Source organism: Carcharhinus amblyrhynchos, chromosome 14 (assembly GCF_965287045.1).
Source record: "Carcharhinus amblyrhynchos chromosome 14, sCarAmb.v2.hapA, whole genome shotgun sequence".
Lineage (NCBI taxonomy): Eukaryota > Metazoa > Chordata > Chondrichthyes > Carcharhiniformes > Carcharhinidae > Carcharhinus > Carcharhinus amblyrhynchos.
This window is the reverse complement of record NC_137337.1, coordinates 50,576,292-50,593,770: the sequence shown is the minus strand read 5'-3', so window position 1 is coordinate 50,593,770 and position 17,479 is coordinate 50,576,292. Positions and strand designations below refer to the sequence as shown.

The 17,479-nt window shown below is 46.2% G+C and overlaps 1 protein-coding gene across 2 annotated transcripts in view; it reads right to left on the bottom strand.

Moving 5' to 3' along the window:
* The window catches only part of sptssa (serine palmitoyltransferase, small subunit A), a 33,142-nt gene extending 17,249 nt beyond the window's left edge, over positions 1-15,893 (bottom strand). The window contains exon 1 of one of the 2 annotated variants that reach the window (XM_080202853.1): positions 15,808-15,893. The gene's annotated coding sequence lies outside the window, so the exon portion shown is untranslated. Of the gene's footprint in view, positions 1-5,723; positions 5,816-15,807 lie in introns of those variants that run through there. The other variant, XM_080202854.1, reaches the window with a different exon arrangement.
* Positions 15,894-17,479: the final 1,586 nt, after the last annotated feature.

Sequence of the window (17,479 nt, the reverse complement as noted above, 5' to 3'; positions counted from 1 at the left end):
TCAACCTTTTTTCTGTTCACATATCTCTCAAAACTTTTACAGTCAGTTTTAATGTTCCCCACAAGCTTACTTTCATACTCTATTTTCCCCTTCTTAATCAATCCCTTTGTCCTCCTTTGCTGAATTCCAAAGTGCTCTTAAACCTCAGGTTTGATGTTTTTCCATTAGAGCCAACTCGCGCCTCATACCATCATAGTCTCCTTCATTAAAATTCAGGACCCTAATCTCAGACTCCTTGCATAGGTTCCCATACCCTTGCCATTTTAGTTCAAACCCTCCGCAATCACTCTGGCAAATGCTTCAGCTAGGACATCAGTCCCGGTTCTATACCCAGGTATAATCTGTCCAGTTTGCACTGGTCCCACCTTCCCCAGAACCTGTCCCAGTGTTCTAGGAATCTGAAACCTTCCCTCAGAATCAACTAATTCACTCTCCATCTTGATGAGACATTCTATCATATTATGGTCGCTCATTTCTAAGAGGTCTTGAACAACTAGGTTGCCAATTATTCCTTTCCCACTAGACAATACCCAGTCTAGAATTTCTTGTTCGCTAGTTCCTCAACATATTGGTCCAGAAAACCATTTTGTATACATTCCAGGAATTCTTCCTCTACAGTATTGTGGCCAATTTGATCTGGCCAGTCTATATGAAGATTAAAGTTACCCATCTCCAATTTCCTGTTTAATGTCATTCCCAACATCAACATTCCAGTTTGGGAATCTATATACAACACCCACTCACTATTTTTTTGCCCTATGTTCTTAGCTCTACCCATACAGATTCCATATTGTCAAAGCTAATATTTTTCCTAACTATTACGTTAATTACCTCTTTAACCAGCAAGGCAACTCCACCACTTTTTTTTTGTCTGTCCTTCCTAAATATTGAATACCCCTGGAAGTTCAATTCCCATCCCTGGTCATCCTCGTAACTGTGTCTCTGATTAATTCATCCACTTTATTGTGAATGCTCCTTAAGGCTTATCTTCTAACAATACTTGTCCTGTTGCCACTATTTTTCACTGGGGCCCCTTTTGATTCTGGTCCATCACTTTTCTTATTCCCCTTTCTATATTTTATTCTTGTCCTTGATCTTCCCTTTCTCTGAGTCCTTGCATATGTTCCCATACCCTTGCCATTTTAGTTCAAACTCTCCACAATCACTCCAGCAAATACTCTAGCCAGGATATCAGTCCCGGTTCTATACCCAGGTATAGTTTGCACTGGTCCCACCTTCCCTAGAACCTGTCCCAATGCCCCAGGAATCTGAAACCTTCCCTCACACCATCTCTTCAGCTACATATTCATCCGATATATCCTGCTATTTCTACTCTGACTAGTACATGGCATTGGTATCCTGAAATCACTACTTTTGAGGTCCTACTTTTCAACTTGCTCCTAACTCCCTATATCCTGCTTTTAGGACTTCATCCCTTTCTTCACCTATGTCGTTTGTACCAGACTGTTCACCCTCACCCTCCCCCTCCAGAATGTCCTGCAACAGCCCTGAGACATTCTTGACCCTTGCACCAGGGAAGCAATATATCATTCTGAAGTCTCATTTGTGGGTACAGAAACGCCCACATATTCCTCTTCCAATTGAATTATCACACTTTTAAGTCTTCCCTGTACAGCAGAGCCAACCTTCGTGAAGAAATTAGGCAATTGCTGCTTCCCCCGAGAGACCAGTCTGGGGGGGAGGGGGGGGGGTGTAAATGGTAGGTCATAAGCACCCTCGTGGGAGCTGGGGGAGGGAGTGCCTACCTTTGTATGGTTGGGTGCTTTGTGGAAACCATGGAGGCTAGGTGAGAACAGCAGAGGCTGACTGACACGTTTCTGCTGCCAGAGAACCGCACATGCGCGAACTCGCTTTGAACTTGCCCAAAAAACGCATCTGAAGTTCTCCCATTTCCCCACCCGTCCTGGACTTAAGATTTTTTGGTAAAATCGATCCCCTTTTCTACATCCAGCCTGTCACACCTGAATGAAATTGGTAAGTTTCAATGAATTCTTTGAATTCAATTTGTGAAACATGATTTTCCTTTCATAAAACCTGTCAACTCTGCCTGATTATATTAAGATTTTCCAAATGTCCTGCTGCTACTTCCTAAACAATAGGTTCCAGCATTTTCCCAAGGACAAATGCCAGACCAAATAGCCTACAGTTTACTGCTCGCCATCTCTCTCTGTTCTCAAATGTCTTCCAATCCATTGTAACCTCCCAGAATCTAGGAATTTTTGGAAGATTACAAGCAATGCAGCCATTATCACTACAGATCTTTTGAAACAGAATTAGAATATATGAAATAGGGGCAGCAGTACCAAACAGCTTGTCAACCACAATAACGTTGAACATGTTATCATGGTTGATATTCAGATTAATTCGACATTCAGTCCACTCCCCATATCTGATCCCAAGAGACCAAAAATCTGTATTAGGCATAAATATATTCAATGGCGGAGCATCTACAGCCCTAATAACCTAAAGATTCACAGCCCTAATTTCGTCTATTCTCAATGATCCTTATCCTAACACAGTGCCCTTGGTGCAAAAATCCTAACAATCTCTGTCTACCTTGTGAAGCCCTTTCAGAATCGTGTACCTATCAATTAGATCATTTCTCATTTTTCTAAATTCCAGAGAAGGTAGATTGAATTTACCCAACCTCTCAGTTTAGGAACCTGGATATAGTTTTCAGGTAGGGGAGGTGGGGGCGGAAGGTAGAGAAGAGGGGATAAAGGTGGGAATGTAGCATTATAGGTTACAGAATCAATTATGGCTGTTAGGGATGATACACTGAATGAAGGATTATATGAGGCCATAGCATTAAGCTCAGAAATAAAAGAGGGGCAACCACACTGCCAGCTAGATACAGTGGTTTTCAACTGGTGCACTGCGAGAAGCACGCAAATGTATCGCAGCTGTGGGGCAGATACTGCAGCTCTGTAGAAACTACAGAAGGGGAGTGGCTGCAAGGAGAATTTCTGCTACATTGTGGAGCCAGTGACACTTAGACACACACACAAACTAAACAATCCACATCCCAGCGTATCAAAGAGTCAGGGTGGAATCGTGGAGTTTGCGCACAGATCATTCAGGTCATAGCTGGCTGGGAACCCAATTCTAAAACTGCTTCCAGAGGGGTCCAATATGTGTGTTCCCACTGACTCAATCAAAGGCTAAACCCATTGGACCCAGGTATCTATTTCTTACCCCAAAATTTAATTTCTTCCCTGACAAGACGAAATGGGGAGAATGGATTTTTTTATTTTCAGGATGGATTTTGTAATTTAAGGACCTTCACAGGAGCAGGTCCCATGTGCTTGGGTTCTATTGGGACCTATTTGTCCAGAAAGCTTAATTCAACACTTCAGTTACTGTGAACAAATCTCCAATAAGTAACCTTCAGGAGGAGACCACAGAGTAAATTAACATCCAGGAACACTTTGTAATAAAGCACTCTGTTCCTTATTAAATATAGTGAATTCACCCATCATGTGTAATGGGCAGCATGGTGGCACAGTAGTTAGCATGGCTGCCTCACAACGCCAGGGACCCAGGTTCAATTCTGGCCTCAGTGACTGTCTGTGTGGAGTTTGCATGCTCTCCCAGTGTCTGTGTGGGTTTCCTCCAGGTGTTCCAATTTCCTCCCTCACTTCAAAGATGTGCAGAGTAGTTTGATTAGCCATGCTAAATTGCCCATTTGTGTCAGGAGGATTAGCAGGATAAATAGGTAGGGTTACGGGGAAAGGGCCTGATGGAATTTTTCATCAGTGCAGGCTTAATGGGCCAAATGGCCTCCTTCTCCATGTAGGGTTCTATGATTCTATGAAAAAGAGCCACTTATAAATTAATGAATATATCTGATTTATACAGATAAATGTCATCCATATCTCAAATGTTTTTGATATTTTATTTTTGTTAGTGTGTGTTGAAAGCCCACACCTTTGAAGGATATTAGTTTATTGCAGAGTGGATACATCGGAGAAGGGTTAAACCAATCATGATTTTGAGAGAGTGATTACCACCCAATGCAATTGATTTTCTGTAATTAATTATTCGATTTTGCAATACTCCAAGACACTAGCAACAGTTAGTCACTGATTTTCTGCATTGTTGACAACTGAAAGTAAAAAGATGTTGTCACTCATTTAAACTAGAAATAGAAATGAAGATGACAGATTGACACATTGTATTTTACAACTAGAATTAGTTTATTTCAATTGTTAAACTGTTATTTTTAAAGCCCAGTTTTAGTTTTGTTGCAGCTAACGTGCTGAAAGTGGAACTAATCCACATTAGAGAATGCAAAATTAACAGAGTAGAGTTTACCCAACAAGTGACAACATGTTATAACCCAGGTTGGAGTGAAATTCATTGAGTCTACTCCATGTATTCGGCTGGCAATGAATTCTGAACAATAATTTGGTAGGAATAATGGTAGGAAGGATTATTACTTACGTGGTGAAAAACTGCAGCAGGCTACAGTGCAGAGGGACCTCGGGGTCCTTGTGCATGAGTCGCAAAAACCCAGCTTGCAGGTGCATCAGGTGGTCAGGAAGGCAAATGGGATGCTGGCCTTCATAGCGAGGGGGATTGAATATAAAAGTAGGGAGGTCTTGCTGCGGCTGTATAGGGCATTGGTGAGGCCGCAGCTGGAGTACTGTGTGTACTTTTGGGCGCTGTACTTACGCAAGGATATTTTGGCCTTGGAGGGAGTGCAGAGGAGGTTTACTAGGCTGATGCCGGAGTTGAGGGGGTGGAGCTATGAAGAGAGGCTGGATAAACTAGGCTTGTACTCGTTAGAGTTTAGAAGAATGAGGGGAGATCTCATTGAGACGTATAAGATGATGAATGGGATGGATAGGATAGAGGTGGAGAGACTCTTCCCGCTCAGAAAGGACAGTAGGACTAGGGGGCACAGCCTCAAGATAAAGAGGGGGGGGCAGTTTAGAATGGAGTTGAGGAAGAACTTCTTCACTCAAAGGGTGGTGAATCTCTGGAATTCTCTGCCCGTTGAAGTGGTGGAGGCTACCTCGCTAAATAGTTTTAAGACGCGGGTTGATGGGTTTTTGATAAGAGAGGCGATTAAAGGTTACGGGGAGAGGGCTGGAATGTGGAACTGAGCCACGACAGATCAGCCATGATCTTATTGAACAGCGGGGCAGGCTCGAAGGGCTAGATGGCCTACTCCTGCTCCTATTTCTTATGTTCTTATGTTCTTAACATGGTGTACGATTCTCCTTCCTGAGTGCAGTCAGTGATGGGACACATTCTGTCATAGTTGTTTTGTGATTTAGATCTGAATATTTATGTGTAAACCACCAGTTGTGAATTGGACTATTTGTGAGTTTATGAATTGGAAAGAATTAAAAGAGCTGATCTGAACTGAAGGCATAATTTGTAGTGGAGTTTGGAAACTATCATAGAGATGGATTTATCAGTAAAACAGGATACTGAGAGAGAATCAGGAAGATTCCCTAACAGGAGTTTGAAATTGAAGTTGCAATGATAAAGAAATCAGTTCACTCAAATACTATTTCAGTGCCGTAACTGCGACATCTTTAACAAAAACAAGTGTTATTGCATGGAAATTGGCTGTTATTTTCTCAACATTACACAGTGAGTGACCACCTTTCAAAAAAAAGTTCATTTGGTTTGAAATTTTTGCTGGCCATGAACGGCACGATAGAAATGCAACTCTTTCATTTTGTGTTTACCTAGCAGTCCTCAAATGGCCCAGGAAGCCACCATGGATAACAGCTACATGCTGCTCAAGACTAAGGCCCACTCCCACCTTCCTGAGGGCAACTGAGAATGGACAATAAACGTAAGCATTTCCACCAATACTAACATCCTGAGAATGATCAAATAATCAGATATTCATTCTAAAATGAGAGGATTTCGTGTGAGCAAATTTAATGAATGCAACCCTTGGATTTACATTTGGAAGCTAATAGTAAATTATCGAGGTTTAAGAAGGAAATGGCAAGTTAAACGGTGAACTAACCGGGTAAGCTGCTATTTACTCAACTTCGTATTTTGCTCTGATCCACTGAATTTCAACTACATGTTGCAAACCTCTCCAGTAAGACTGTAACCATAGTAAATATAAACGTGATGCCTACGAGCAATCAATACGGCGTGTGCTGTGGAATTATTTGGCTCATTGAAGTGTGCCATGTTACTGAAAAGATTGGGAACCACTGGTATAGGCTGCCAAATAGTGGAAGTTAGAAAAGCAAATATGTGGACATAATTCTGAATATAAAAACAATCAGGCAGTTAAGCTTTGGGGATTTCAGTTACCCTAATGTCAATCAGGATTCAAAGTGTGGAGGTTAGAGGATATAAAATTCTTGAATTGCATTCAAGAGAACTATTTTAGCCAGCACCTAACAAGCCCAACAGGTGGGCGCAACTCTAGATATAAAATTAGGAAATGGAGCTGGGCAAGTAGATGAACGTCATGATGTGGAGATGCCGGCGTTGGACTGGTGGTGTAAAGATTCGCATTCTAATCAGTAATCTGTAAACAGTCTGTGCTGTTATATGCTCTGTCTGAGGCTAGTACTCTCCATTCACCTGACGAAGAGGGAAACCTCGAAAGCTTGTGAGTTTACTATCAAACAAATCGGTTGGACTTAAACCTGGTGTTGTCAGACTTCTTACCAAGTAGATGAAGTCACAGTAGGGGACCATTTTGGAAATAGTGACTATGATATAGTTAGATTTAACAATTGTGGAATAGGACAAAGGTAGAGCAGGATCAAAAGTTCTAAATTAGAGCAAGATCAATTTTGCAAAGCTGAGACTGAGCTGGCCAGACTGGAATGGATACAGGTATTAGAAGGATAAACTGTGTCAAAGCAGTGGAAGGTTTTCAAAGGCAAAATCCTATAGGCTCAGTGTAGACATGCCCCCTCCACAAAAGAAATGGGTGCTGCTGCCAAATCTAGATCCCCTGATTATCCAAAAGTATCCAGGCCATGTTGTGCAATTAATGCTGTAGAAAGCCTACAGGAGTACAAAAACTCCAGGGGTGAGGTAAAAATGGAAAACAGGAAAGCAAAGAAAGAATACTCTGAATTTCAATTCTTACGATCAAAGTGAATAACCTTGCAGTTCTCCACATTATATTCCATTTACCATTGTTTATCCTACTAACTTAACTGCTGGAATTTTACTGCCCCACCCACCATAGGAAACGAAGTGGGTGCGGGGTGGACAATGGATACGTCAATTGACCTCAGATAGGATTTTACATTTCAGGAAGAGCAAAGTGGGAAAATCTCATCCAAATTGTCCATTTTTTTTTGCAGCCTCTTTCCTCATCGCAGCTTGCTTTCCCACCTAAATGACTTTCAGAAAGTCACCAAGTATATTGTAGAGAGTTAATAGATGAGGCCCCAGCACAGATTCTTGCAACGTTCCAATCGTCGCAGTTTGCCAACCTGAGAATGTGCTATTTCCTCTTATTCTCTGTTCCTTATCATTAACCAATCCTCTATCCATGTTATCCACAACTCCATGATCCCTTGTCATATGTATTAAAATCTGGTGTGGCACCTCACTGAAAACCTTTTAGAAATCCAAGTATGCCACATCTAGTGATTCCCCCATTTTTTACCCTATGAGTTAAATCCTCTAAAAGCTCTAAGAAAATTGATAAACACAATTTCCCTTTCATAAAATCATGTTGACTCTGCTTGATCATATTATGATTTTCAAAGTACATTGTTCAGAGTTCCTGCAGTCCCTTGTTTTATCGCCCTCCTTTTTGAATAGTGGTGGGGTCGGTTAGCTGGATGGTTAGTTTGTGATGCATAGCAACCCCAACAGTGAGAGTTCAGTTCTCATACTGGCTAAGGTTATTCAAGAAGGCCTGCCTTCTCAACCTTGACCCTCAAGTAGTCCTCAGGTTAAATCACCACCAGTCAACTCTCCAGCTCAAAGCACAGAGCAGTCCACAGAACAATGGTGACATTACCTGTTACAGTTGCTAACATTCAATTTGCTGAGAACCTTCTAGAATCCATTGAATTCTGGAAAATCAAAGCCTGTGCCTCTGCTATTTCTGAAACTCTCTCTTTTAGAGCTCTAGGACGTATGTCTTCAGGGCCCGGGGATGTCAGATTTTACTTCCTCAAATTTCTTTTTTTAAACTCTGCTGATATTAATTATCTTGACTTCCTCACTCTTAGCTCCTTGGTTGCCCTCCATTTCTGGTATATAGTTGGGTCCTCCACTATGGAGACAGGCACAATTTTGTATCAATTCTTTGGTGGGATACGGGTATCGCTGACAAGGCCAACATTTGTTGCCCATTCCTAACTGCTCTTGAAACGAGTGGCTTACTAGACCATTCTGGAGGGAGGCTAAAAATCAAGCACGCTTCTGTGGGTCTGGACTGTGCGGATCATGTAGACCTGCCGAGGTATGAATAGATTTACTTCCCTGAAGGACATCAGTGAACCAAAGAGGTTTTACAACAATCTGTGATAGTTCCATGGTTACCATTGCTGAGACTGGCTTTCAATGCCAGGCTTTTTTAAAATGAACTATTAAATTTAAATTCCACCATGAACCCAAGTTTTCTGGATCTCTGGATTTTTAGTTCAGTGAAATTACCATTATACCACCATCTCCCCAACATTCGTCAATGTCTCTTCCTTTCCCATGATAATTTCGTCTATCTCTGCTTTTACAGGACCAAAGTTTGAGGGATGACCTGACAGAAGTCTACAAGACTATGAGAGACATGGACAGAGTGGGTAGTCAGAAGCTTTTTCCCAGGGTGGAAGAGTCAATTACTAGGGGGCATAGGTTTAAGCTGCGAGGGACAAGGTTTAAAGAAGATGTACGAGGCAAGTTTTTCTTTACACAGGTGATAGGTGCCTGGAATTCACTGCCAGGGGAGGTAAGAACAAAGAACAATACAGCACAGGAACAGGCCCTTTGGCCTCCAAGCCTGCGCCGCTCACTGGTCCAACTAGACCATTCTTCTGTATCCCTCCATTCCAAGTCTGCTCATGTGACTATCCAGATAAGTCTTAAACGATCCCAGCGTGTCTGCCTCCACTACCCTGCTTGGCAGTGCGTTCCAGGCCCCCACCACGCTCTGTGTAAAATACGTCCCTCTGATATGAGTTAAACCTCGCCTCCCTCACCTTGAGCCTGTGACCCCTCGTGTTTGTCACCTCCGATCTGGGAAAAAGCTCCCCACTATTCACCCTATCCATACCCCTCATAATTTTATACACCTCTATTAGGTCTCCCCTCATTCTCCGACTTTCCAAGGAGAACAACCCCAGTTTACCCCATCTCTCCTCATAGCTAAGACCCTCCATACCAGGCAACATCCTGGTAAACCTTCTCTGCACTCTCTACAAAGCCTCCACATCCTTCTGGTAGTGCGGCAACCAGAACTGGGCGCAGTACTCCAAATGTGGCCTAACCAACGTTCTATACAGCTGTAATATCAGATGCCAATTTTTATACTCTATACCCCATCCTATAAAGGCAAGCATGCCATATGCCTTCTTCACCACCTTCTCCACCTGTGCTGCCACCTTTAAGGATCTGTGGACTTGCACACCCAGGTCCCTCTGTGCGTCTATACTTTTGATGGTTCTGCCATTTACTGTAAAGCTCCCCCCAACATTAGTCCTACCAAAATGCATCACTTCGCCTTTATCGGCATTAAATTCCATCTGCCATTTCTCCGCCCAATTTTCCAGCCTATCTCTATCCTGCTGTATTCTCTGACAACGTTCATCGCTATCTGCAAGTCCAGTCATCGTCATGTCATCTGTAAACTTACTGATCACACCAGTTACACCTTCTTCCAAATCATTTATGTATATCACAAATAGCAGAGGTCCCAGTACAGAGCCCTGCGGAACACCACTGGTCACAGACCTCCAACCAGAAAAAGACCCTTCCACTACTACCCTCTTGTCTTCTGTGGTCAAGCAGTTCTCTACCCATCTAGCCACCTCTCCTTTTATCCCATGAGATTTAACCTTTTGCACCAACCTGCCATAAGGGACTTTGTCAAATGCTTTACTAAAATCCATACAGATGATATCCACGGCTCTACCCTCGTCAACCATTTTTGTCACCTCCTCAAAAACCTCCACCAAATTTGTAAGGCCTCTTGTAAAACCATACTATCACTAATGAGATTATTCCATTCTAAATGCACATATATCCTATCTCTAAGAATCCTCTCCAATAATTTCCCTACCACGGACATCAAGCTCACCGGCCTATAATTACCAGGGTTATCCTTGCTACCCTTCTTAAATAACAGTACCACATTCACTATCCTCCAATCCTCAGGGACCTTAGCTGTGTCCAATGAAGAGACAAAGATCTCTGTCAGAGGCCCAGTAATTTCATCTCTTGTCTCCCTGAGAGTCTAGAATAGATACCATCAGGCCCTGGGGATTTGTCAGTTTTAATGTTCCCTAAAAAACCTAACACTTCCTCCCTCGTAATGGAGATTTTCTCTAACGGCTCAACACTTCCCTCTGAGACACTCCCAGTCAACACATCCCTCTCCTTTGTGAGCAGTGATGCAAAGTATTCATTTAGGATCTCCCCTACCTTCTTGGGCTCTAAGCATAATTCCCCTCCTTTGTCCCTGAGAGGCCCAATTTTTTTCCCTGACAACTCTTTTGTTCCTAATATATGAATAAAATGCCTTAGAATTTTCCTTAATCCTGTCTGCCAAGAACATTTCATGACCCCTTTTTGCCCTTCTAACTCCCCGTTTGAGTTCTTTCCTACTCTCTCTGTATTCCTCTGGTGCTCTGTTTTTAGTTGCCTGGACCTAATGTACACCTCTCTTTTCTTTTTGATCGGATCCTCAATTTCCCTGGTTATCGACGGTTCTCAAAGCCTACCTTTCTTATCTTTCCTTTTTACAGGCACATGCCTGTCCTGCAGCCCCATAAACTGCTCCTTAAAAGACTCCCACATGCCAGACGTGGATTTACCCTTAAACAGCCTCTCCCAATCAACGGCCACCAATTCCTGTCTAATCCAGCTAGTTAGCCTTCCCCCCAAGTCAGCACCCGATTGTAGGGCAACACTCATCCTTTTCCATTACTATCCTAAAGTTAGCAGAACTGTGGTCACTATTTGCCACATGTTCTCCTACTGAAACTTTGACAATCTGACCGGGCTCATTATCCTGTACTAGGTCCAGTATAGCCCGTTCTCTAGTTGGGCTATCTACATATTGTTCCAAAGAACCTTCCTGTACGCATTTTACAAATTCCTCAGCATCCAGACCCCCAGCCCTAAGCACTTTCCAGTCTATACCAGGGAAATTAAAGTCCCCCACTACAACAACCCTATTTTTTCTGTACCTATCCAGAATCCAGGTAGTGGAAGCCGATATGATAGTGTGTTCTAAGGGGCATCTGGACAAATACATGCATAGGATGGGAATAGAGGGATATGGTCCCCGAAAGCGTAGGGGGTTTTAGTTCAGTCGGGCAGCATGGTTGGTGCAGGCTTGGAGGGGCAAAGGACCTGTTCCTGTGCTGTAATTTTCTTTGTTCCTTCTTTTAATAAACTTGTAGAAGTTCTTACAATCTGCTTCGAGACCCTTGGCCAGTTTTCTATGATATTCTACTTTCTTTTTCCCCTTTAAATCAACTTTTTGGTGGCCCTTGCTGGTTTCAAATCTCTCATCTTCAGACTTGCTCCTATTCTTTCCAATAGTATGAGCCTCTTCTTTAATCTAATACTATTCTTAACTTTATGAGGTCATGGATGGATCTTTGAGATTTTGTTTTTCAATGCAATATATTTTTGTTCAAAGTTTTAAATTACTTCTTTGAATGTTTCCAACTGTTCATTTACCACCTTGCCTCTTCATCGACTTACCCAGAACTTGGGCAACTTTCTCCTCATGCCTACGTAATTGGCTTTAAGTTTAAGATTCTTTTTTGCGATTGCAATATGTTGCTTTCAAATCTTTCAATGGTATCCTAATTTTTCTCTTAGTCGATCTCTTACAATAAGATTACTAACTAATCCTGATTCATTGCACAGATGTAAAATACTTTTAACCCTATTTGGTTACACAACATTTCCACCAATTAAAGAGGTCCAGTCTATATGAAGATTAAAGTCCCCTACAATTATTACATTGGAGCTTGTAGCAAAGACAACAATTTGTTACTCAAAGCTCTACACAATGATATAACTATTATGGACCTAAAAACCATTACCAACAACATTTTCAGACCCGTCATTCGTTAATGCCACCTAATCAAAGATGCTTTCTCTCTGCTATCCTGATGTCATCCTTTCTCAGAGTTACTCCTTTCTCTTTACTGTCTTTTTGAAATGTTATGTACTCGGCAAAATGTTTCCCAACTGTGGCCACCTTGCAGCTTATTTTCTAGAATGGCAAATAGGTCTAAATTGTTTCTATTTGTACCATTAGTTCTGTCTTATTGTAAATACTCCATTTACAATGCAAAAGCACAGGTAGCAAGACTTTTTTTTACTATTATCTGCATGGACCTTATTCGCTGATGCTCCATTATTTTTAAGTTTTCTGTTCATTACTGTCCCACCCACTACACTGTTTAATTATCTCAGCTTTTTTTAAAGGTCAAAGCTTCCTTTAACCCTAATCCTGGTTACCTCCACACTTTTGTAAGTCATTTTCACAGCCCTATTTATTGGGTATGGGTAAAGTCACCATAGTTCCAGATGACCATAGATTGCTCCCTCCTTTGAGGGGGTTATGTAATGACTAGTTGTGATATAACCTGATAATCATCACACTTCAGATGAAGCCAGGCCTTCAATAATAACCTCAGCCGGTAAGGAAATTGAACCCAAGCTGTTGGTGTTGCTCCGCATCACTAACAGCCATCCAGCCAACTGAGCTGAACCGACTCCCAAAGCATCGGGTGCCCAACCTGGAGGAGGAGATGGCTATGGGACAAAGGATGAGACAGCAGTGGTAAACAACCAATTTTTGTTTTTCAAATGGAAAGTGTACGGTGGTATTCCCCAGGGATCTGTACCTCTGTTCCTTTCAATATACCTTAACAACCTGGATGTGGCTCGACAGTAAATAATTTCAAAATTCATAAATGGCACAAAACTCAGGTATGTAGTAAATACTGAGGAAAGCATCAATATGGGCAGCACAGTGGTTAGCACTACTGCCCCACAGCGCCAGGGACCCAGGTTCGATTCTGGGCTTGGGTCTCTGTCTGCACATTCTTCTCATGATGGCTTGGGTTTCTTGCAGGTGCCCCGTTTTCCTCCCACAGTCTAAAAGCTGTGTTGGTTAGGTGCATTGACCCGAACAGGTGTTGAAGTTTGGCATCTTGGGGAATTACACAGTAATTCATTGCAGTGTTAATGTATGCCTCACTTGTTACTAATAAATAAACTTTAAAATTAAGCTTGAGGAGACTGGAGACTTTAAATTTAAGCCTGAAGTATGTGAAAACAAGATAGGTGAAATTTAAGCATGAAATAACATTTTGATCATCAATGAACAGCATTGTAAATTAACTTTTGCAATTTTAAAGATCTCCAAGATAAAAACCAGAGCTATATGTACACAAATCTTTGAAGGTTGCATGACAAGTTCAAAAGATTGTTTTAAAAAAGCACAGGAAATCTGCGGCTTTCTTAATAGAAACAGAGCTTAAAATATCAAATTATTCTAAACCTCAACATGTTACAGTTAAGGCCACAACAAGGAATAACTGGCTTTAGTCAGCTAGGATGTATTACTGTACAATCACATGAACTAAAAATTGAACGCCTAACACTGTTGTCAAAGTTATCAACAACTTCCCAAGAATTAAACTTCATAAAATTTAGGAGAGGGAATGAGTGGGGTGGGGGGCGTGTGTGGGTGGTGGTGGTGGATACTGAAGGCAGAGTGTCTGTGGGGGTGAAGCGGACGGAGTTTGGAATGGATCCCGGGGGGGGGGGGGGGGGGGAGAGTGGTTGAGTGCTGAAGAGAGATTGCAGCGGGGTGAGGGTATGGGGGGAGTATCTATTGGACGAGTGTGGTGGGGGGGGAGAGGGGAGTCGGGGTGGGGTGGGGGGGAAGAGGGGAGTCGGGGTGGGGGGGGGAGAGGGGGGAGTCGGGGTGGGGGGGGGAGAGGGGGGAGTCGGGGTGGGGGGGGGAGAGGGGGGAGTCGGGGTGGGGGGGGGAGAGGGGGGAGTCGGGGTGGGGGGGGGAGAGGGGGGAGTCGGGGTGGGGGGGGGAGAGGGGGGAGTCGGGGTGGGGAGGGGAGAGGGGGGAGTCGGGGTGGGGGGGGGAAGAGGGGGGAGTCGGGGTGGGGGGGGGGAGAGGGGGAGTCGGGGGGAGAGAGGGGAGTCGGGGTGGGGGGGGGGAAGAGAGGGGAGTCGGGGTGGGGGGGGAAGAGAGGGGAGTCGGGGTGGGGGGGGAGAGAGGGGAGTCGGGGTGGGGGGGGAGAGAGGGGAGTCGGGGTGGGGGGGGAGAGAGGGGAGTCGGGGTGGGGGGGGAGAGAGGGGAGTCGGGGTGGGGGGGGGAGAGAGGGGAGTCGGGGTGGGGGGGGAGAGAGGGGAGTCGGGGTTGTGGGGGGAGAGAGGGGAGTCGGGGTTGGGGGGGGAGAGAGGGGAGTCGGGGTGGGGGGGGAGAGAGGGGAGTCGGGGTGGGGGGGGAGAGAGGGGAGTCGGGGTGGGGGGGGAGAGAGGGGAGTCGGGGTGGGGGGGGAGAGAGGGGAGTCGGGGTGGGGGGGGAGAGAGGGGAGTCGGGGTGGGGGGGGGAAGAGAGGGGAGTCGGGGTGGGGGGGGGAGAGAGGGGAGTCGGGGTGGGGGGGGAGAGAGGGGAGTCGGGGTGGGGGGGAGCGAGGGGAGTCGGGGTGAGGGGAGGGGAGAGAGGGGAGTCGGGGTGAGGGGAGGGGAAGAGAGGGGAGGCGGGGGGGGGGAGAGAGGGGAGTCGGGGTGAGGGGAGGGGAGAGAGGGGAGTCGGGGTGAGGGGAGGGGAGAGAGGGGAGTCGGGGTGAGGGGAGGGGAGAGAGGGGAGTCGGGGTGGGGGGGGAGAGAGGGGAGTCGGGGTGGGGGGGAGCGAGGGGAGTCGGGGTGAGGGGAGGGGAGAGAGGGGAGTCGGGGTGAGGGGAGGGGAGAGAGGGGAGTCGGGGTGAGGGGAGGGGAGAGAGGGGAGTCGGGGTGAGGGGAGGGGAAGGGAGGGGAGGCGGGGGGGGGGGAGGAGTTTGGGTGCTGAATGAAGGATGGGGGCTGGTCAGGGAGTATCCATGGCGAGGTGGGCTGTTTAGAGGGCGGGGGTCGGGGGATTGGGTGCTGATGGGAGATTGTGTGGGTGGGGGGTACCTATGGGGGAGATCGGGGGGGGGGGGCGAGAGACGGGGCTGGGGGTTTGTGGGGTAGGCGGTTTGGTGCTGAAGAAAAGTTGGGGTGTGGGGTATCAATGGCGGGGGGGGGGGGCGTTGGAATGCTGAAGGTGGGGGTACCGGTGGGTGCGGTTTCTATGGAAGTGGGGGACCGGGGGGGGGGGTGGGGGGCGGGGGGTAGGTGCTGGAGGGAGGTTGCGGGATTAGGGTAGAGGTACCGGTGGGTGGGTATCTATGAGGCGGGGAGTGTTTATCTTTCTGGGGCCTCCAGCTCCAGGTTCAGCCCCGGGTTTTCCTGACGGTCCCCACCCGCGCTCGGAGCCGCCGCCTCTCCCGGATCCCACCCGCGCTCGGAGCCGCCGGATCCCACTCCCGCTGTAGCCGCCCACATTCCGGCTGCAAAAAGCAAAATATCCCCGCTACCGCTCACCGCCTCCCGCCGCCGCTCCGACTCCGGGCCCCAAACAAGCAGAGCCGACTCTGCCCTTCCACCCAAAAGCCGGACTCCCGCTCACAGCGCCGCCTCTGTTCCGGAGTCTGTCAGCCTCTGATCTGGAATCTGTCAGTCAGCCTCTGATCTGGAGTCTTGTCAGTCAGCCTCTGATCTGGAATCTGTCAGTCAGCCTCTGATCTGGAATCTGTCAGTCAGCCTCTGATCTGGAATCTATCAGTCAGCCTCTGATCTGGAACCTGTCAGTCAGCCTCTGATCTGGAGTCTGTCAGTCAGCCTCTTATCTGGAATCTGTCAGTCAGCCTCTGATCTGGAGTCTTGTCAGTCAGCCTCTGATCTGGAATCTGTCAGTCAGCCTCTGATCTGGAGTCTTGTCAGTCAGCCTCTGATCTGGAATCTGTCAGTCAGCCTCTGATCTGGAATCTGTCAGTCAGCCTCTGATCTGGAATCTGTCAGTCAGCCTCTGATCTGGAGTCTGTCAGTCAGCCTCTGATCTGGAGTCTGTCAGTCAGCCTCTGATCTGGAGTCTGTCAGTCAGCCTCTTATCTGGAATCTGTCAGTCAGCCTCTGATCTGGAATCTGTCAGTCAGCCTCTGATCTGGAATCTGTCAGTCAGCCTCTGATCTGGAGTCTTGTCAGTCAGCCTCTGATCTGGAGTCTTGTCAGTCAGCCTCTGATCTGGAATCTGTCAGTCAGCCTCTGATCTGGAGTCTTGTCAGTCAGCCTCTGATCTGGAATCTGTCAGTCAGCCTCTGATCTGGAGTCTGTCAGTCAGCCTCTGATCTGGAATCTGTCAGTCAGCCTCTGATCTGGAGTCTTGTCAGTCAGCCTCTGATCTGGAATCTGTCAGTCAGCCTCTGATTTGGAACCTGTCAGTCAGCCTCTGATCTGGAGTCTGTCAGTCAGCCTCTTATCTGGAATCTGTCAGTCAGCCTCTGATCTGGAGTCTTGTCAGTCAGCCTCTGATCTGGAATCTGTCAGTCAGCCTCTGATCTGGAGTCTTGTCAGTCAGCCTCTGATCTGGAATCTGTCAGTCAGCCTCTGATCTGGAATCTGTCAGTCAGCCTCTGATCTGGAATCTGTCAGTCAGCCTCTGATCTGGAATCTGTCAGTCAGCCTCTGATCTGGAGTCTGTCAGTCAGCCTCTGATCTGGAGTCTGTCAGTCAGCCTCTGATCTGGAGTCTTGTCAGTCAGCCTCTGATCTGGAGTCTGTCAGTCAGCCTCTGATCTGGAATCTGTCAGTCAGCCTCTGATCTGGAATCTGTCAGTCAGCCTCTGATCTGGAGTCTTGTCAGTCAGCCTCTGATCTGGAGTCTTGTCAGTCAGCCTCTGATCTGGAGTCTTGTCAGTCAGCCTCTGATCTGGAGTCTTGTCAGTCAGCCTCTGATCTGGAATCTGTCAGTCAGCCTCTGATCTGGAGTCTTGTCAGTCAGCCTCTGATCTGGAGTCTTGTCAGTCAGCCTCTGATCTGGAATCTGTCAGTCAGCCTCTGATTTGGAGTCTTGTCAGTCAGCCTCTGATCTGGAATCTGTCAGTCAGCCTCTGATCTGGAGTCTTGTCAGTCAGCCTCTGATCTGGAGTCTTGTCAGTCAGCCTCTGATCTGGAGTCTTGTCAGTCAGCCTCTGATCTGGAGCCTGTCAGTCAGCCTC